The following is a 17,548-nucleotide window of genomic DNA, read 5'->3' as shown; positions in this document are numbered from 1 at the left end:
TTTGCTTCTTATTTTATCTCTTCATTACGCATTTCACAGTTCTTGTTTTTATGTCTTCTGGTGAAGCACTTTTAGATCAACTCTTAAGTGCTATATAAGTAAAGCTTATTGTCATTATCATCATTATTATAACTGTCATTTTTCTCCATTGCTTTATAAGAAAGGGTTTGCTATATGAATGACACAGTAAAAGGTCCTTTTAATTGAATTCATCTAAAACTCAGAATGTCCTCATGAAACCATCAGAAGTGAAAACATTTTGGCTTTTCAAAACAGCCTGCTGGTTCTGCCATGAAAATAATGTCTTTTTAATCTTACAATGATACTGTAGCGTTCTTTGTGGACTTCCTTCTTCAAAGGCCAAATCAATCATCATTAGATTGTAAATGAATCATTCTGGAATTGATTTATCATATCATAATTTTAGGTCAGGCTATAAAAACACTGACACTACATAGCCTAGATCTGTTCAAGATAAAACAGTAAATTCTAGTAACAGATAGAAGTCTGTGATTCACAATGTGACATTCTCATCCAATTTGCATATTGAGATCCTGCCCACAAACCCACCAGCTCCTCCATACTCCTACCTCCTTAGCCCATTATACTTATCCATCTCTCTCTCTCTCTTTTGCACCTCTCTGCATCTCTTTCTCTCCGTTTCTTTTATTATTTTGCCTTTGTTGAGTTGATGCTGCTGTTCAGCGTGCTGCTACACTTGTAAAGTGCACTTTAAAGCTGATAAAACATGGAACCTGGAACATGATGAAACAGAAAAGTACAGTCTTCTCAGTTTTGATCCTGAATCACGCTGCCCACTACACACTGGGCCGTAGCCTTCTGTGTTGTCCATGTTAATACAGTCCCAGTTAATGTGCAGCCAGATTATCAGTTATATTTTTAGGATGAGCAAGTAAAGAACTGCCCTTTGTTGTACAGCCAAACCATCAAATCCTGTGGTGCTGTTCAAACACTTAGGGAGCTCACAGTAAATCCCAGACTTGGAGGAAGATTACCACCAGCCGAACGCTGATACATTTTGGCTGGGAAGTTTACCTACCAGCCACTTTGGCAAGTAATCGCCCAACATGTGGAGGTCTTATTCTAAAAATGTAGCTAGCTAGCGAAAAGTGCTGGTGAATTATAGGATGGAGCAGCCACTGTGGCCAGTTTACAATAAAGTTGTGGTTGCACGTCATTTTGACAGGATTTTTTGTGATTTGATTCTAATAAGAAAATTTGTGAAGTCACATCACTGTAAACACTTTGCCTTTCCTGAATTTCCCCCAGGGGATCAATAAAGTGCAGTCTTATCTTTAATCTTATCTCATCTTAAAAATGGCTGCATCTCCTGTGGCTTTAGGCTATTTAAAGTGTCTTCATTACTTTTTTCCAATCACAATCTTCATGTGAGCCTGAACACTTCAATATCTGGTATTGGCAATCCGATAGCTATTTGAGCAAAATCCAATTTCTTCACATCCAGACCCTTCACTTGGTGTGTCCTTGTATGACTGGATGATATAAGTTGCATTGAAACAAGTGGAACTGTAGCCTCCATTTCATGCCCAAAAGGAAACTACCTGCACTCTGTGTTGACAGTGTAACTACCTCTAAAACACTCTGTCCTGACCCAGCAGCTCCGATGCCTTGAGTCAACCCGTTTCCCTTGAGAGAGACTTTGTGTAAACCAAGGGAACCAAAAATCAACACCAAGTGACCCAAAATAACTTCTGTTTGGGAGTCTCTAGGAAAGTGCCTGGCAAGGACGAATGAATTGTTTAACTGCCGTGTCTCTCAGTACCATTTTTATCCAAAGTGTCTTACAGGACCATGAGAGGGTAGTACATTTTTTGTATGGATGGACTGTACCAGAGGGTATCGAACCCCTAAATCTGGTGATACCAGTGCCGTGCTCTACTCATTACGCTACACAGGATAGTACAATGTACTAAGAGTTCATGAAACCAAACTAAATCCCAGCATCAAATGTAATCCACCTCATGCTGAGATAATTCAGACCAGTATTTTCTGCTTACACTATTTAATACTCATGCTCAATAGTGTCAATTAGGAAAAATACCTTTGAGTGAAAGAATAGTTTAACCTCCAGGCTTCCATCGGCTTCACTCTACTGCAGTATTCGATTTGTTCACAAACTAGGTATTGTTCCACATTTGGCCATTTGAATGAAAAGCACTAAAGCAAACAAGTTGAAACTGAAATCCCTAAATTAGAGGGAAATTTCATGATGCCATTGTATTTCAACACCGTAATCACTAAACAAGAGCCTAACCAAATTTAAGCAGACTTCAGTCAGAGTCTCCAGCATTTGTTCCCTTTTTAAGTCTAAAATGTCTCAGAGGAGAGTGAATATGTCAACTGGCGTACACAGACTGAGTGAAGCAAGCCTCACACTTCTAGTAGTTCTCAGTTCAAAATGAGGGCTTTTACCACAGCACAACAATGTATGACCTACATGCCAGGTTAATAGAGAAAAAACAGACTAATAAAAAAATAATGCATAAGCCCCTCAATACTCAGCCTTAGCTAATAGTCTGAACAGTGAGAAATGCAGTTATTTAGGCTGCCGCGCGAAATACACAAACAAACACATCCACGGTCCAAAATGTACTTTTTGGCTCACCTCTTAATTGCCAGTAAACAAAATAAAATGTACCTGCCAAAATTTTACTGGCCAAAATAATTGATATACATTTCTCATAGAAATATGTCACCCTAACCATTTTCTACGCTGTTTTGCATATAAAATCAGGTACTGTGTCAAACATTCATTAAAGAGACGAGCAGATTTAAAGTATTAATTTAAAACTTTCTCACTCACTTATTCAGAGGATCTTATTTGTCTTGATCTTCATTTTTTTGTTTTTGGTGGCCTCACACCTGCTATGTGTCGCCATATGGGAACAACATTAAGTCTCAAGTGTTAGGCTAGTAAACCATCCAGGTGGCGGAGAAGCAGGAATAAAAGTTTGCAGAAGTTTAGACACTACTGCTGTGTTAGCCATCAGGAGCCTATTTGATACAGACAGAGCCATTGTTTTCCTTTGATTTGATTGGTTAATGATCAGATAAGAGTGTATGGTGTTCAGCAGGGACAAAATTTGAGAAAGGCAAAGGCCAAAGACTGTACATAACCGAGGCATTCAAATGTTATAGGCTCAAAGAGTTACCAGCCAGTGTAGCAGGCAACCCTTATTTACTGCCAAAGATCAATTTTACCAGCATTTGGCGCTTGGCGGGTGTTGATTTAGGACCCTGACCACAACGCCGTTCTGGTCCTGTATGGCTCAATGGGTAACACAAGGCACCAACACTGCCAGGGTTAAGAGTTTAATTCCCACTGGGGCCACTCGTGCTAAAGATGTATGCACTTGTGAAACTGTGAAGCATTTTTGCATAACAGCGGTCACCAAGTGGCATATTTTCAAAGCCCCACCCAAGTTAAACTCATTAACAGTAGGCCTGCAATAAAAAAAAACACCACCCCGCCACCACAACAAAAACAGCTCTGTCAGCCCGGGCTTTTCATATACATTTTTAAAAGCCCTCCGCTGTTTTGACTGGCCGCAAAAACAGGCCTTCAAATTGGGTTAGGGGAGCTGCGTCTCCCTCAGGCTCCTTTTGCTGGAGCAAATGTGACAACGGGGCGTGTGGGGGGTTGAGCTCGGCTTGAGGGAGGGTTGGCTGAGTTTTGCCCTAATATGGACACGGGCTGGGGGGGTGGGGGGTGTTGGAAGAGGGGGAGGGAGGAGAGGGCGGGCTGGGTGGAAAAGGGGGAACCTGCCCACTACCACAATGGCAGCCTTGCCCTGCTGTATCATTCACTCTATCTTTCCCTCTCTCTCTCTCACCCTCAACTCGCCAACAAACACATACACGCACTTTAAATACTTTATTTGAACTCACCTATTCACACAACAGCACAAATGTTTCATGGTTCTACACCCTTAACCTTCTAGGACTCAAAGTCTCTCTAAACACTCTGTACACACTGTCTAAAAATCTCTTCAGTAGTAGTAAGCTTTTGTCTCTCTCTCTCACACACACACACAGGAAAGTCTGCACCCACACACACTTCTTTGTAGCCTCTCTCTATCAAACGCACCCGCACATTAGGCTCAAAGCTCGTTTCTAAGTACTCATCTTGCTCTCTCTCACTCACACATCGCATATCACACACAAACATACACACTCACACACTTGAGTTTGTAATAGTGAAGCACAGTCTGAGTCTTCTCCTCAGTAGCAGTACTCGGCTCTGTTCAGCTGCTGGCTCTGTGAAGCCCTCCAGTTAAGCCAGCTGGGCCTGCTGCCTGATTTTACACTTGCCATTACAAACTCACCACTATCCCTCGCTCCACATCTGGCCTCTAGTCCAGAGAGAGGGAGCGGGACGCCGATAATGGCAGCAGAGGCGAAAACTAACAGTGGCTACTAGTCAGGGTCGGAATCAGTGTGACGGCATTAAAAGAGGACGTTTTCTACTTTTTTCTATTCAGACATCTGGAAGAGAGCTAAAAGAGAAAAGAGGGAGGGGTCAGTGGATGTAGTAAACAAGTCAAGAGAGGCCTCTGTCAATGAGAGAGAGACAGAGTGTGTGTATGTGTGTGTGAGTGTGAGTGTGTGAGTGTGAGTGAGAGAGAGAGAGAGAGAGAGACTGCCATGGCACATGAGAGAACATGAAGAAGGTAGAAAGAGAGCAAAATAAAGGCAAAAACTGAGTAGGAAAGTGAGAAAGAAAGCAAAAGCGAGGGCGTTTGGTATTCGGAGAGGAGGATGAAGAGTGTCTGCCTGGCTACTACCAGCCATTACTGCGTAGTGTGGGACTCCAGGCGTAGAATTCCTCCTACGTTGCTGCTCAATGCCACTTCTGTTCTGCCAAGCCCTGCATGTCAAAAGCACTGCAGATACAAAGGGAACCATGTCTGTGTGTGACTGACTCTGTGTGAGAAACTAGTGTGGGTGTGTGTGTGTGTGTGAGAGAGAGACCATCAAGCAATCTCCACTACTACTACAGGCTTCTTCTCTGCTGGGTGGAGGCAGCCCAGCTAAGCTAGCCGAAGCTAACAAGACTCGGTCAACAAGCTGCAGTAAGAAGACAGATTTATCCAATATGAGATGGGCTGCTGCTAAAGATTACCTGAAGAATTTTAACATCAACAAATTCTCTAACTTGTTGATGGCAGATAAGTGTGTTTTGATGTTCCAGATTAGATGCCATTTGGCAAACGCCTTTATCCAAAGCCCCTTGCTTTCACTGAGTGGATACATTTTTAGTATGGGTGAACTCCTTATCCCTAATCCCTCTACCCACTGAGCTACACAGGATCACATAATGATACAAAACAGAAAACACTGAGATTTTTGTTCATAGTTTAGAGAGGCGACAACAGGGTATACCGGTGTTTCCTCAGAAAACAACAAAAACAAACGATTTGTGGCTTTCCCTAAATGTCGGCTCTACTGTGTAGAATATCTGCTGATCGTTACAAATCACTTCATACTGGTGTGTAGTAGACAGTTTTTTCTCCAACACCAGTATATTGCATACCTGACCTTTATAGGCCCAAAGAGATCAGGTGTTATCTCTGTTGTAAGACAAGTCGGTTGTCTGGACCAAGGTCCACATCAAGTGTGCTCGCTCAGTCACGCAGAATATCTAGGCCAAATGCTTATTTCCTCCTTAGCCTGCTCTCAATTTGTTACCTTTGCTCTGCAGCTGCCTGCTGTGGTGTTACTATCCCTGATAAGTGAGGGTCTAGCTAAACACGCCCTCAATTACAAGTAGGGAGGCCTGCAGTGCAAAGCTCAAGCAGAAGAGCCTGCCAGAAAAAAAGAGGAACTGAGACCATTAGCAAACTAACAGTGAAAACAATGCTTTGCTATTAAAATAGGTTTGCCCTTTCCAAACTGAGATGTGACTGGTTAGTTTCAGGAACCACTGACCTGTTTTGTACACAGACGGGCGCGCGCATGCACACACACACACACACACACGCACGCACGCACACACACACACACACACACAGGCTATACAATTAATTATGCATATATTGCAGTTTTAGTTTCCACAATTAGTAATCATACAGTCCTGGCACATGGGCAAATTCATTCAAACATTTCATTTTACTTACAACACTCACTGGAGTTCCAAGTAGTTACATAATCAAATTGTCGAGACTGATAATCGGGATTAATCATCATGATCGCAACATAATCGGGATCAGAATTTTAGCCATAATTGGGCAGCCCTAACACACACACACACACCAACTGTGAATCAATTTCGACACAGTCAGTCCCTACCTTGACCAAGCTGTTACCGTTTTGGTCCCTTCACTGGTTTCTGGGCTGTTACACCCTTCTCACCAAAGCATGGCTGCTGTCTTTTTAAATGTCCTAATATTCCTGCTTCCACAGACCGTTAGCTTGTCCTGAACAATAAACAGCTGTAAATCTCTACATTCCTGCACCTGCTAAGATCAATGAGTGTGCTGCTGAGTCGCAAAAAGCCAGTCAGGCAGAGGCCAAGGCTGCAGCCAAGATCCTTCTGCCAGCTGTGAAAAGCAGAAAAGCAGGTGGGGCAACAGCACCCAGCTATCTGGCTAATATCCGTCAAGGCTCCATGATGCATACTGTCAAAATTGTGCATCTCAAAATTTTGTCACAAACTTTTGTTACATCCCTACTAAAGATGCTTTCAAACTAGCAGACCTAGCATCATGCCAGAGAGAGAAAAATGTCTCACAGCTAGTTTTTCTACATAAACCAGACAGACAGCGTGATACACAGAGCAGATCTCTTGAAATACTGTTGTGGAAAAGTGTGACAATACAACAGCAACATTTTGAGACAATGCATATGGGCCAAATTGTTTGTGGAGGGCTTAAAGTTTGGTGAATGGCAATCGACATAGTGGGCTTTGAAGAAGAAAGGTATAGTGACGAGAAAAAAATCCAGTTGATAATTATTGTTGATTTATTCTGCCTGTGTAGTGTGACTTTGACCTTGAACTCAGCGGCACAGCAGGTGACAAGGAATGAACAGAGGAAAAAACACACTCTGAACCAATTTTATCTTGTATTTTCATATCTTTTAGGCTAGTTTCTGTACTGTAGCCCATTTTCCAAGGCTTTCCATTTTCCTGTGGCCTAGAAAGAACTGTGCTTTGGGCATTTGTACATAAATAGACTGTGCCAAAGCAAAGAAGTCCATTGTTGAGAGTAGTTTGAACCGGCAGAGATGAACGAAATCGATAGGACAGATGGTGTGCATTTTCAATAACCCCATCGTACCCCCACTCAGGTTTCAAAAACAACAGACTACTTATCTGACATGATGCAGCACGAGCCCTTACAGTGTTATATGAGGCCTAAAATTAAGGGCTGTGATCAGGACTACACATAAAAAAGGAGGAGGACAGGGTGAAAAAACATAAATGTCCAATTGAAGTGAATAGGAGTCAAAAATACATAAACGCTGAAAAAACTGAGAGCCATGAACATTGCTCTCTACAGACATAGATGCATTCTACCTGTCTGCATCTGAAATACAACAGGCTGCAGTGTTGGCGGCTTCGCATCCCCCAGGTTCATGTCAAAGCTCTACTTCCTAATATAAGATGAAACTTTAATGACTACTGTAGGGGGATTGGGTCGTTGCAACAGCAAACAATATTAACACACAGCTAAGAAAAATAAAATATAAGAATGATTGGAGGAATTGAGCGATATTAAACATAACGCAACTGACAATTACAAGCACAGCCTCAGCACAATAGCAGGCAGTGAGAGCGTACTGAGATCTGCAGGGAGAACAGACGTACAGAGAGCTGTTGTCTCGCTGACAGGATGTGAGTATAAAAAGTGAAACGTGAGCGGGAAGTGTGTAAGGTCATAAAGCTGTGCAGTTCAAACACACATTCTCACAGACACACAGACAGACTGAAACGGAAAGACAGACAGACAGACAGACGCACAGGTAGTTTGGAGTAAAACAGGAACTCGAGCAGCCAGTTTGATTTGCATAGCTTTTTACTGCGACACAGCTGTGGTCAGCCATATACAAATAACTCATTTCCTCAGGTGGAAAAAAGGACAGGGGGGAAAAAAATCCTGGAAGGCCAACAATGAACACAAACAAATATCTGAAAAATGACTGGGGAACGTTATGCCTGGTGAACATTGGACACTGGTAGCTTTGGTGGTAAAAAAAAAACAAAGTATTAAGCTGTTAAGATTTAAGCTGTTCTGATTAAGGTAGCTGAGATTTATTAATCCCGCTTTACCAAATAACAAGACTGAAAAGACTCCCTGTGCGAGTGTCCAAGCTAGCATGCTAATATCATGCCAATCAAAACAGGCCTAAACCGGAGCTTCCTGGTGTTCATTATAATTAAGGGCTGCACAATTATGGTTAAAATGTTAATCCTGAATATTTTGCTAGATGTGGTTATTATTAAGCATGATTATTAGCCTTGATTTGAGAAACAAAATTGTTTTACACCAGTTTGTACATCTTATGTCAATACTGACTACTTTCAAATCCTTCTGAGTGAAATGAAATAGTTTAATGTTGCCGATATAGGCCTACCAATATTCTAAAATAGTTAATTGTGGTAACTAAAATGGCAATTGTATGCAATAAATTGTGCAGCCCCAGTTAAACTTCTGTCTTCCTTATCACTTCCCATTATATACTGTCCACACCGAGTTTCTCTCTCTTGGTCATATACACACACACACACACACACACACACACACACAAACACACACAATCTGTTAGCCTAGCATCTGAGGCTCTACAGCCAGTGAGAAGTCTGTTGTGCTTTCTGTTCCAGCCCAGATGGCAGTATTGGCTGAGTCAGCGGTGGCCGGCGGACCACTGTAAACTGGATGATTAGTGGTTGATAACAGGAGGAGAGCCGGGGACTAAGAGCCAGGGGCTGAGGGGCTGAGGGGCTAAACTTCTTACCGAGTTTGTCATGTCTAATGAGCTACAAAGGTGTAACGATTGAGTTCAGCTACCCTTACAGGAGATGTGCACAACTCCACATTGCAGCAAAGTATTCTGTTGTTGCCAAAAATACAAAAAAGATTATGTGTGTTTGCTGACTATCATCATTCTGCTATTATAGACATCAAGCATGACCTCAGTGGCCATTATCCTTGTTCATGTTGAATTCAATAGACTTAGTTTTGTCATTTCTTTCCAGCTAAGCATATTTTTTATAACTTAACGCTTGAAATTACAAATCACCTTCCAGATTTTAAAGCCAGTTAGGAAGCTCTTGATTGAAAACTTGATTAACGTATTCTGACAACTTCCTAGGTCCCAAAGAGGGGATACAGATTGGAATAACAGAAAAATCAAATGACTGCAGTTAATTTACCATTCAGATACTGTCAAAATTGGCATAGGCTAACCCTTTCTGAAGAGCTGCAAAGTGCTACTAAATTCAGTCTGAGGGTTACTTATGGCTTGAATCAGTCTAATGCCACTGATTAAGGCCTCAAACAATGGGACCATTTTAGTTTTTGGATATTGGTTTGCTCTCGGTCCTATTTCAGCAAACAGCTGCAATACCTGCTGTGGTTTAAAAATGGCTCTTATTTGGATTCTGTAATTACTTCATATTTGTTTGTTCTTGGTGCAGCAGTCACTGTTGAATGAACACAGGAGAAGGAATTATAAAGTCAATCAATTTATTCACATAACCAAATGTGTGATCGAACTTGCCTTAGGACCCTCTTGCAGTGCTGCAGGCGAACCTTGTCTGGCATCAACAGTAAATTAATGCAATGAGAAGGCTTCACCCATGCAACTGCGTGTTCAGCTAATACCCCAATCAGATATTAGGCTTGGCGCCGGTGCGGTGTGCAGTGCTGGAAGGAAATCCTCTGGGATTTCTCATCTTTGTCACAAAGCAGCTTGTGATTCATAGTTGGACTGTACCAAACAAAATTGCTGCTGCAAGCAGTTTCATTTCGAGTTTGGGAACAGCTAAATAGTGTATATCACATTACCTCCATCTGGCCTGGTGAGAGTTTGAAGCAGCACATTTCAGTCGCTGGATGCCTCATGCACTAAGACTGTAATGACTGCGGTAATCATATTTCACACATTAGAAGGTGGAATCACTGTTAGCTTGCTAATTCAGTTTTAGGAGGATATTTATTAGGCTAGCTCATAACAACATACATCTCCAAAGGCAATGTGTTAGCTAATTGTAATTCTAAGCAGTGTCATTCCAACAAAAAGTGAAATTCAATACAGCAATATTTCCCTCGGTAATTCTTTGTAGCACAGGTGGTTGGGCTGTAAGTTTGGTTTGGTTTGACATCAATCTATATTTTGGTCACACTTTTGATTCTAGTGCAGGTTGCAGAGGTAAAACTTCATAATTGGCTACCTTATTAGCCTATGTTAAAAAAGTTATTGTACCTCACTCTGGATAAGAGCATCTGATAAATGCCTAAACTGTCAGTTGTAAAAATATGAATGCTAAACATCCCCTCCATACTTGTCTGTGTTTCGTATGCATACGTGTTTCTGTCACATCTTCAAGTTGTAGCAATGTTCTTGTTGTGGTGGCTCAGCAGCACTGCTAAATAACTATAAAAGAAACACTGCCATACATCACAGGCTTTCCCTCGCTCTTGCCTTAGCCAACCTGCACTGCAACAGCAGGTTAAAAACCGCAACGAAAAAACAAACCTCTGTTCTCAGAGGGTGCGAAATAGCATATCCTGTTTTTCTGTCACAGACACACAAAAACCGAGCCGAGAGAGAGAACGGAGGCACGAGGCTTTAAACTGCAATCTAACACCCACTTCTCTGCCAGCACGACGGTCAAGCGCAGACTTTCAGCCACGCTGCATTCAGACTCTGCCAAGAGACATTTGTAAACTTTGACATGTCTCTTGCACTCTTCAGTGTTCTCGCATTTGCTGCGCCACATAGTATCAGCACGGCATCTGAACCCTTTAAATGGTTCACAAGGGCTGCACAAAACCCAACAGGAACGGATTAGTCATTGTAGACTGGCAGCACACTCCGAACAAAGGATAAGACTATCAGTACGATATCGTAATTAGTCAGTTACTAGAGCTGGTAATGTTGTCAAGAAGCCCAATGTTATCAGAACAGCTTCCTCAGATAGTATCTCTGACTTAAACTAACACCAGTGGTGATAATGCGAGCTTATAACCTGAGGCACAAGATACCACTGTTTGTCAAACCCAAACTGGGACTGAGTGGGACACAGACTAGTTAGTGGATTTAGAAATATTCTTTAGTTTTAATGTAAACACTCCCTGGGGGTGCATATACTTTTCCTTGCTAGTCCTCAAGAAATTGTTTTTTTTAAATCTGCATGATACCATTTTTGCTGACCAAGTACAAGCCCTCAGAGTCCTCATGCAGAGATGCAGAGTGCTGCTATAACTACTTTTCTTGACAATACTGCCTATAAACTGCTAGGCTATACTTATGAGGAAAAAAGCTTTCTACAGACTGTTATATTTCAAAGACTCTGCAGGTGCTATTCTAATCCAATATCATTCTCTTGTGTTTTTTAATTTGAAAGACAAACATCATTTTGGCATCATCCAATAGCATTGTACTAGCACTTGGTCCTCACTCCAGATGGTTATGAATATTTTGGGGCTGATATTGTTATATCAGTGCTTCTACTGTAACATATGACCTAGACTACAGTCCATTATTATGTTGCAATCAATGCTGGGCTCCTGAACTGGGAAGACATTCAAACACATTTGTCTGACGACTCCACAGAGCCAAACAGCACCAGCCTTGGCTTTCTCATAGTTCATATCTGTTACTTTCCACCACAATATATATGTATGTGATTTCTTTTAATATCTTGCTGCTTATAGAAACAATTTGTCATCTCCTTTTTGGGGTTCTCTAAAGCCCTGCTTGGCCTCACTGTGTAAAAGTGCAAAAGTGAATATTGTGGTCCACACACCGAGAGATAGGCAATACAAAGCACATGCAAAACATTTTAACGTTTTCCAAGAGTGAGCATCAGGTTCATCCACATCCATTGTCCAGTGTCTTATATTCACAAAATTCAACCAGCATTCCAGAAATGCTGCAGTTAGAGCCTAGCATACCAACTGAAACAAAACACATAAGGGCACACGCGCACGCACACACACACACACACACACACACACACACACACCCACACACACACACACACACTGTTGTTGGGACGTGCAGCTGTTGCTGTATGTCTTGTCCAACAGCAGGCACCATTTCAATGCATCAGGAGCCACAATAAATCACATTCCTCTCACAACTTACAGACATTTGTATCTCAACCAGGATACAAATGTGAGAAATGTAGCCTCACCTTGAGACCCTCTTTGATGAAAACAGGCAACTATCATCACATGAGGACCCACCATCAACTGGTCTGTGACCCATTTTGGGTCCTTACACGTAGCTTTAAGATCCTTTAGACTGTTTGGTAACTGGTTTGTACTAAACAGTGTGTCTGAGACTGCATGCCCAGGCAGTCATTTGGACCTACTGTTCCTCAATTCTTCCCAATCGTATAGTCTTGACTAATTTCTACAGTGTTCATTATCAACCATGTAACTTTGTCACTGCACCACGTTGTGAATTTTGCATGTCAAACTTCTCAATCAGCTAATTTCATAACTGATCACCACAAAAGAAACACTTTGTAATATCACCTGTACCCCAGCACCACCGTGCCCCAAAGTCCAGGACTGGAAGAACCATGGACACGGGGAGAATAGAGTCATTCATTGGCAGCCCATGTCAAGACAAGAGAGAGAAACAGCTGCTGTGGTCTGACGTTTGCAACAGCAACCTGAGACAAAAGTGTTATTAGAGCTAGACTAGGGCTCTTCTACCGGTTTGACAGGTTGGGAATTTCACACATAAGAGCTGCAGAAAGGAAATAACTTGGATTCTTTTGCTCCATTACATCCATCTGTCTGTATGTATTCTCACTTCTTAGTTGGTGAGGATAGTTGCAAAGTTAGTAGTCTGCATAACTGAAAAAAACCGTTGTAGACTTAACTTTTAACAAGGATTGAAAGCATTTCACTTCAATGAGGCACATATACACATACAAGTTATGATCGTCAGGCCATTAATAATCAAAATAAAGCGGTAGTGCTGTGATTGGTTAAGTGACAATTTAACCAATCACAACAACTCACGAAAAGTGGTATTATGTTTGAGTTTGCTGGCTAGCCAGTCATCTTCTTAGCCAGCACTGCTGTCAAGTTTACCCACTCTTATTTGCCAGTAAAGGTTAGCCCATCATCACCAAAGTCTGAGAGCCTAAATGACAAATCAATGGTTAGAAAAACAGTCTTACTAACATTTTCTAGCGATATAACGACACTCAAACACTTATTTGAGCGCTCACAAGTGGCTAACGTTAGCTATAGCACGTTAGCACTTCCTCCGGCATCTCTTCCATGTGAACTCGATTTGACAGTCTCTGATTTTTCAACCCCGGTAAAGGCGGTGAATTTAAGGTGAAGTAAATTACATTCAACGCCCAGTAAACATGCATAAAAGTTGATTAAAACCTTACACTCACCGGTATTTCTCTTGGGATAGTACTTTTGGGAGGTAAAAGCCGAAGTCTCGGTCACAGCACTACTTTCTCTCCAGCCCAGTTTCTGTCCCCGGTAGCAACGGACAACAACGCTCTTTTTTCAGCTCGCACCCCTCCCTCTGACACCATAAAAGCACATACAAAAAAATCCAGTCTCAAGCCCCGCCCACGCGTGGTTTTAATTGGTCAGTATGAGGGATAGTGCAAAATCAGCCAATAAAATCCACTTTTGTTTTCCTCTTTGGCCAATACCTATGCGGGAAATTATTTTAGGCGTTCCTCTGCAGTCCTTGGCAAAGATTTTATGCCTCTGTGGTCCAGACATACATTAAGCTTACGATAAAAATGCAAAGAGTAAATTAAGTTTATGGTTATGCGCTATAAAAGTCGCTTTATCTATTATACTTGATAAGGCCAATACATTTAATTCCAGATAGGGAAATAGTACTTTATTAGATATGAAAACATCAGTTTTGGACAATCTTTGCAAATTTGAAAACATATGACAAAAGACATGTATGCAAAATGTATTTTTCCGTGTGAATTGCTTACAATTACAAATTTTAAATGTACTACATCTGTGCTTTATTTGACCCGTGTAAATGTCCATTGTGCATTTGTACTGTCACACAAATCCAGATAAGAAGTGTAAGCTATCTTGAATTTGCAGAAGTTCACTGTTGCTTGCTTGCTATAATAAATTACATTATAATACATTTATGGTGTATGTAGCCCTTGGCACTGTTAGATTTATGCCTTTATGTTGTGTGAGCTATCTAAGTTAATGTTTTCTTTTGGCATCAGTACCATTTATAACAAGGTCAGGATTCGGATAACCTTTTGGAATTCACTGCATAGCAAACTTCCTTCCTGCAACGCTTGCTGGCCTATCAGTAAGCCAGCATTAAGACTGATGGATGCAGTCAAAGGCATGTTGGAACATATAGGATGGGGGCATGCATGCTTGGCCCCTCAGGGATGCAATGCAAAGCAACAGGAACACACACACACACACACACAGCCCTTTTAAAATGTCAAGGCTTTACAATCAAAACATACAGTCTTTTCAGAGCAAGGCCACACGTAGCTTGCCGATGCTATTCTCATGTGTGCTGTCGTCCCAGGTTGCCACGATGCAAGGAGCCGCAGCCTTGAATCCATGACGGTGGGAAAGGTTGGAGGCATATTGCTGTCGGCAGTGTAGCTGAGGGTATGTATGGAGTAAACACACCTTTTGTAAGGGCATAACAGAGTACAAGGTACAGCCAGGATAGAGTATACCCACATATCAGATGATGGGGTCATAGTGCACCTACTTCCTCCACTTGATTGTCATGGAATAGAAAGAAATGTTTCCTCTACACTCACTCAGCAACACACACACATATATAGCAATATATATAACAATCCAATGATGTTTTATATCATGATATGTTATATATCTTTTCCAATTCAGAGCCACAATTCAGAGCCACAATGAAACTAATACTGGAAATAGTTCTGGGAGAAAACCTTAGTTTCTGCATTAAAATGATTCCTGCACTCATTGCTAGCTGAAATTCTCAAGGAAGGAAACATTGGAATGAGTTAGAGCCTTGGAAAAGATGGACTACCCACTTAGGAGTAAGCAGGAGTAATTGAAACTTCAGTAGATATTTTTACTGCCTATTCTACAGGTCAGGTGACTATGCTATAGCTCATAAAATGCCCAGTGGCATACTTGCTGACATGTATATACATGTCAGCAAAGAGTCTTGCTGTTTGATATATGTCATATATCTTATAGGACTAGTTGTCCACACATGAATAAAGCATATTCCTAAACACAGACGTTTTTTTAACAGGGAAATCTATTTGGAATTCTATTTTTTAGTCTTTTTTAGTCTCTGCATTGTTTCTGTATCTGTGAAACTGGCATGCAGCAGTAGGAGTAACAGCGATCCCATGTAGCCCAGTGAGTAGGTGTGGTATTAACACTGTCAGGGTTCAGGGTGCCATTCCCACCGGGGCCGCCCACCCACACAACACTCATTATACTGTTACTGCTGTGGAGAAAAGGGGCAGCAGGGTGGCCTTGTTATTTAGAAAGACCGTTCATCAACCAGAATATACAGGTTCAAGCCCCTGTGACAACAAGCATCCTCCCTGCTGAAGTGTCCATGAGCAACACACTGAAGCCCTACCAGCTCCAGGGCTGCTGCTCTGTAGCTGACCCTGACCTTTGACCTGTCTGCTGGGAGGCGGAAAGTGGGAAAAAGAAGAATTTCTCATTTAGGAATCAATAGCCTATCACACAAAACATGTAGAAATACAGTAGTCATACATATGGTCCAATTGTGTAAAATTGATCAAAAGTGACTCCTGGTGGTGATTATTTGTAGTGTTGATATGATTTTTGCAATCTTAATGTAGGTTAATGAAAGGCCAATCACAAGAGAGATTGTTGTCACAGCCTAAACATCACACTGTGTAATCAGACTGTGTATAAATCATATTGAATTGCCCAGTCGCAGTATAGGGTTTATGAATCAATATCGACTATCATTTGGAATGAAATCATCATTTCTTCTAGGATAGCTAAGCTGAAACTTAAATGATCCCTGTGGGGAAATTGGGTGCAAATTGGGCTTTCACCTTTCACTGTCCCTGCATTCAGATGCTATTGGATATACTGTAAAAATGAACTTCCTACTTGGAAATTTCATATGAACACCATTCAAAGTTGGATGATGAAGTCGGAAAGTCGGAGAAAATTTTGCTATCCGAGTGTTATGACGCACTGATAACCTTTAACCTTCCCAACATAGTGGAAAAATCTAATTTTGTGCCCCTCAACGCTAAGAAAACACTTTTATTACACATTTGTAGTTAGCCAGACCAACCATCGTAACATAATTTAGTTATATTATACAAAAAAGCACATGAATGCAATGCTGCTTGGCAGACAACTTGGATGTCAGACTTTCCCACCAGCACCTGAACGCACCATGTGATATCTGACTGTGTGATTTGATCTTTATTCATCCAAGCGATTTTACGAATTGGTTTTTCCTCTACATACTGTGTATTCACTGGTTGTTGTCCACCATGACACCTTTATATTTTAACCAAATTTCCCCCAAAACAGTGGGATAACAAATAATTAGATAACATTTCACAATAATTTATCAAGTTACGAACATTTTTAGACCTACAATCTGAACAGGGAGACAAAACCTGTTCCAAAATAGAGATGGGTATCGATCCAAAACCAAAGTCACCTTCATTCTCCACTGCTACTAAAAAAATTGAGAGAGAGGGAGAGAGAGAGAGAGAGAGAGGGAGAGAGAGAGAGAGAGAGATCTTTATCTATCTCTCCATCTCTACCTCTAGATCAACATACATATATAGATCTGTAGGTGAAACCCTGCGATGACACATTCTCTGGTTTGGAAAAAAAGACAACTGCAGCCTTTGCATATTTAAATATGAGTTTATACTAAAGCAAACATAGTGTGAAGCTTCTTTCATGTACTGTCTGTCTCTTCCATGCAAATGTAATAACGATAACTTGGGTATGCAAATTAGAAAGGGCTCTTTTGTCTTCCCTGGTTTACTAGAATCACCACTGCTGAAGTAATGTAAAATAATAACTCCAGCCTCTAGGTGGCAGTAGCTCACCACACTGCTGGTTCAGCTGGGTCTCTATCTGAAAGCCTGAACTGCATAGCCAGCTACCAACTACACTGAATATAATGGAAATATTCATACTATCAGGACATTTACCTTAATAGATAATGCAACATCCAATTAATCTGTAGAGAAGTATGACATGTTCCACAATTTGTACATTTTGTGATGTTTTACTGGTATTTTACCTCAAAATGATCTGAGCTGCTTCACTCAAAATGCCTGCTA

General features: G+C 41.3%; 1 protein-coding gene across 1 annotated transcript in view; it reads right to left on the bottom strand.

Annotated features, from left to right (window-relative positions):
* fam49a (family with sequence similarity 49 member A) overlaps positions 1–13,768 on the bottom strand; it is a 41,700-nt gene extending 27,932 nt beyond the window's left edge. The window contains exon 1 of the mRNA XM_071920013.2: positions 13,634–13,768. The gene's annotated coding sequence lies outside the window, so the exon portion shown is untranslated. The remainder of the gene's footprint in view (positions 1–13,633) is intronic.
* Between the last annotated feature and the right edge of the window lie 3,780 nt (positions 13,769–17,548).

Source organism: Centroberyx gerrardi, chromosome 18, assembly GCF_048128805.1.
Source record: "Centroberyx gerrardi isolate f3 chromosome 18, fCenGer3.hap1.cur.20231027, whole genome shotgun sequence".
Taxonomy (NCBI): Eukaryota; Metazoa; Chordata; class Actinopteri; order Beryciformes; family Berycidae; genus Centroberyx; species Centroberyx gerrardi.
The sequence above is the reverse complement of the archived record's forward strand: the minus strand, read 5'-3'. Positions and strand labels throughout refer to the sequence as shown.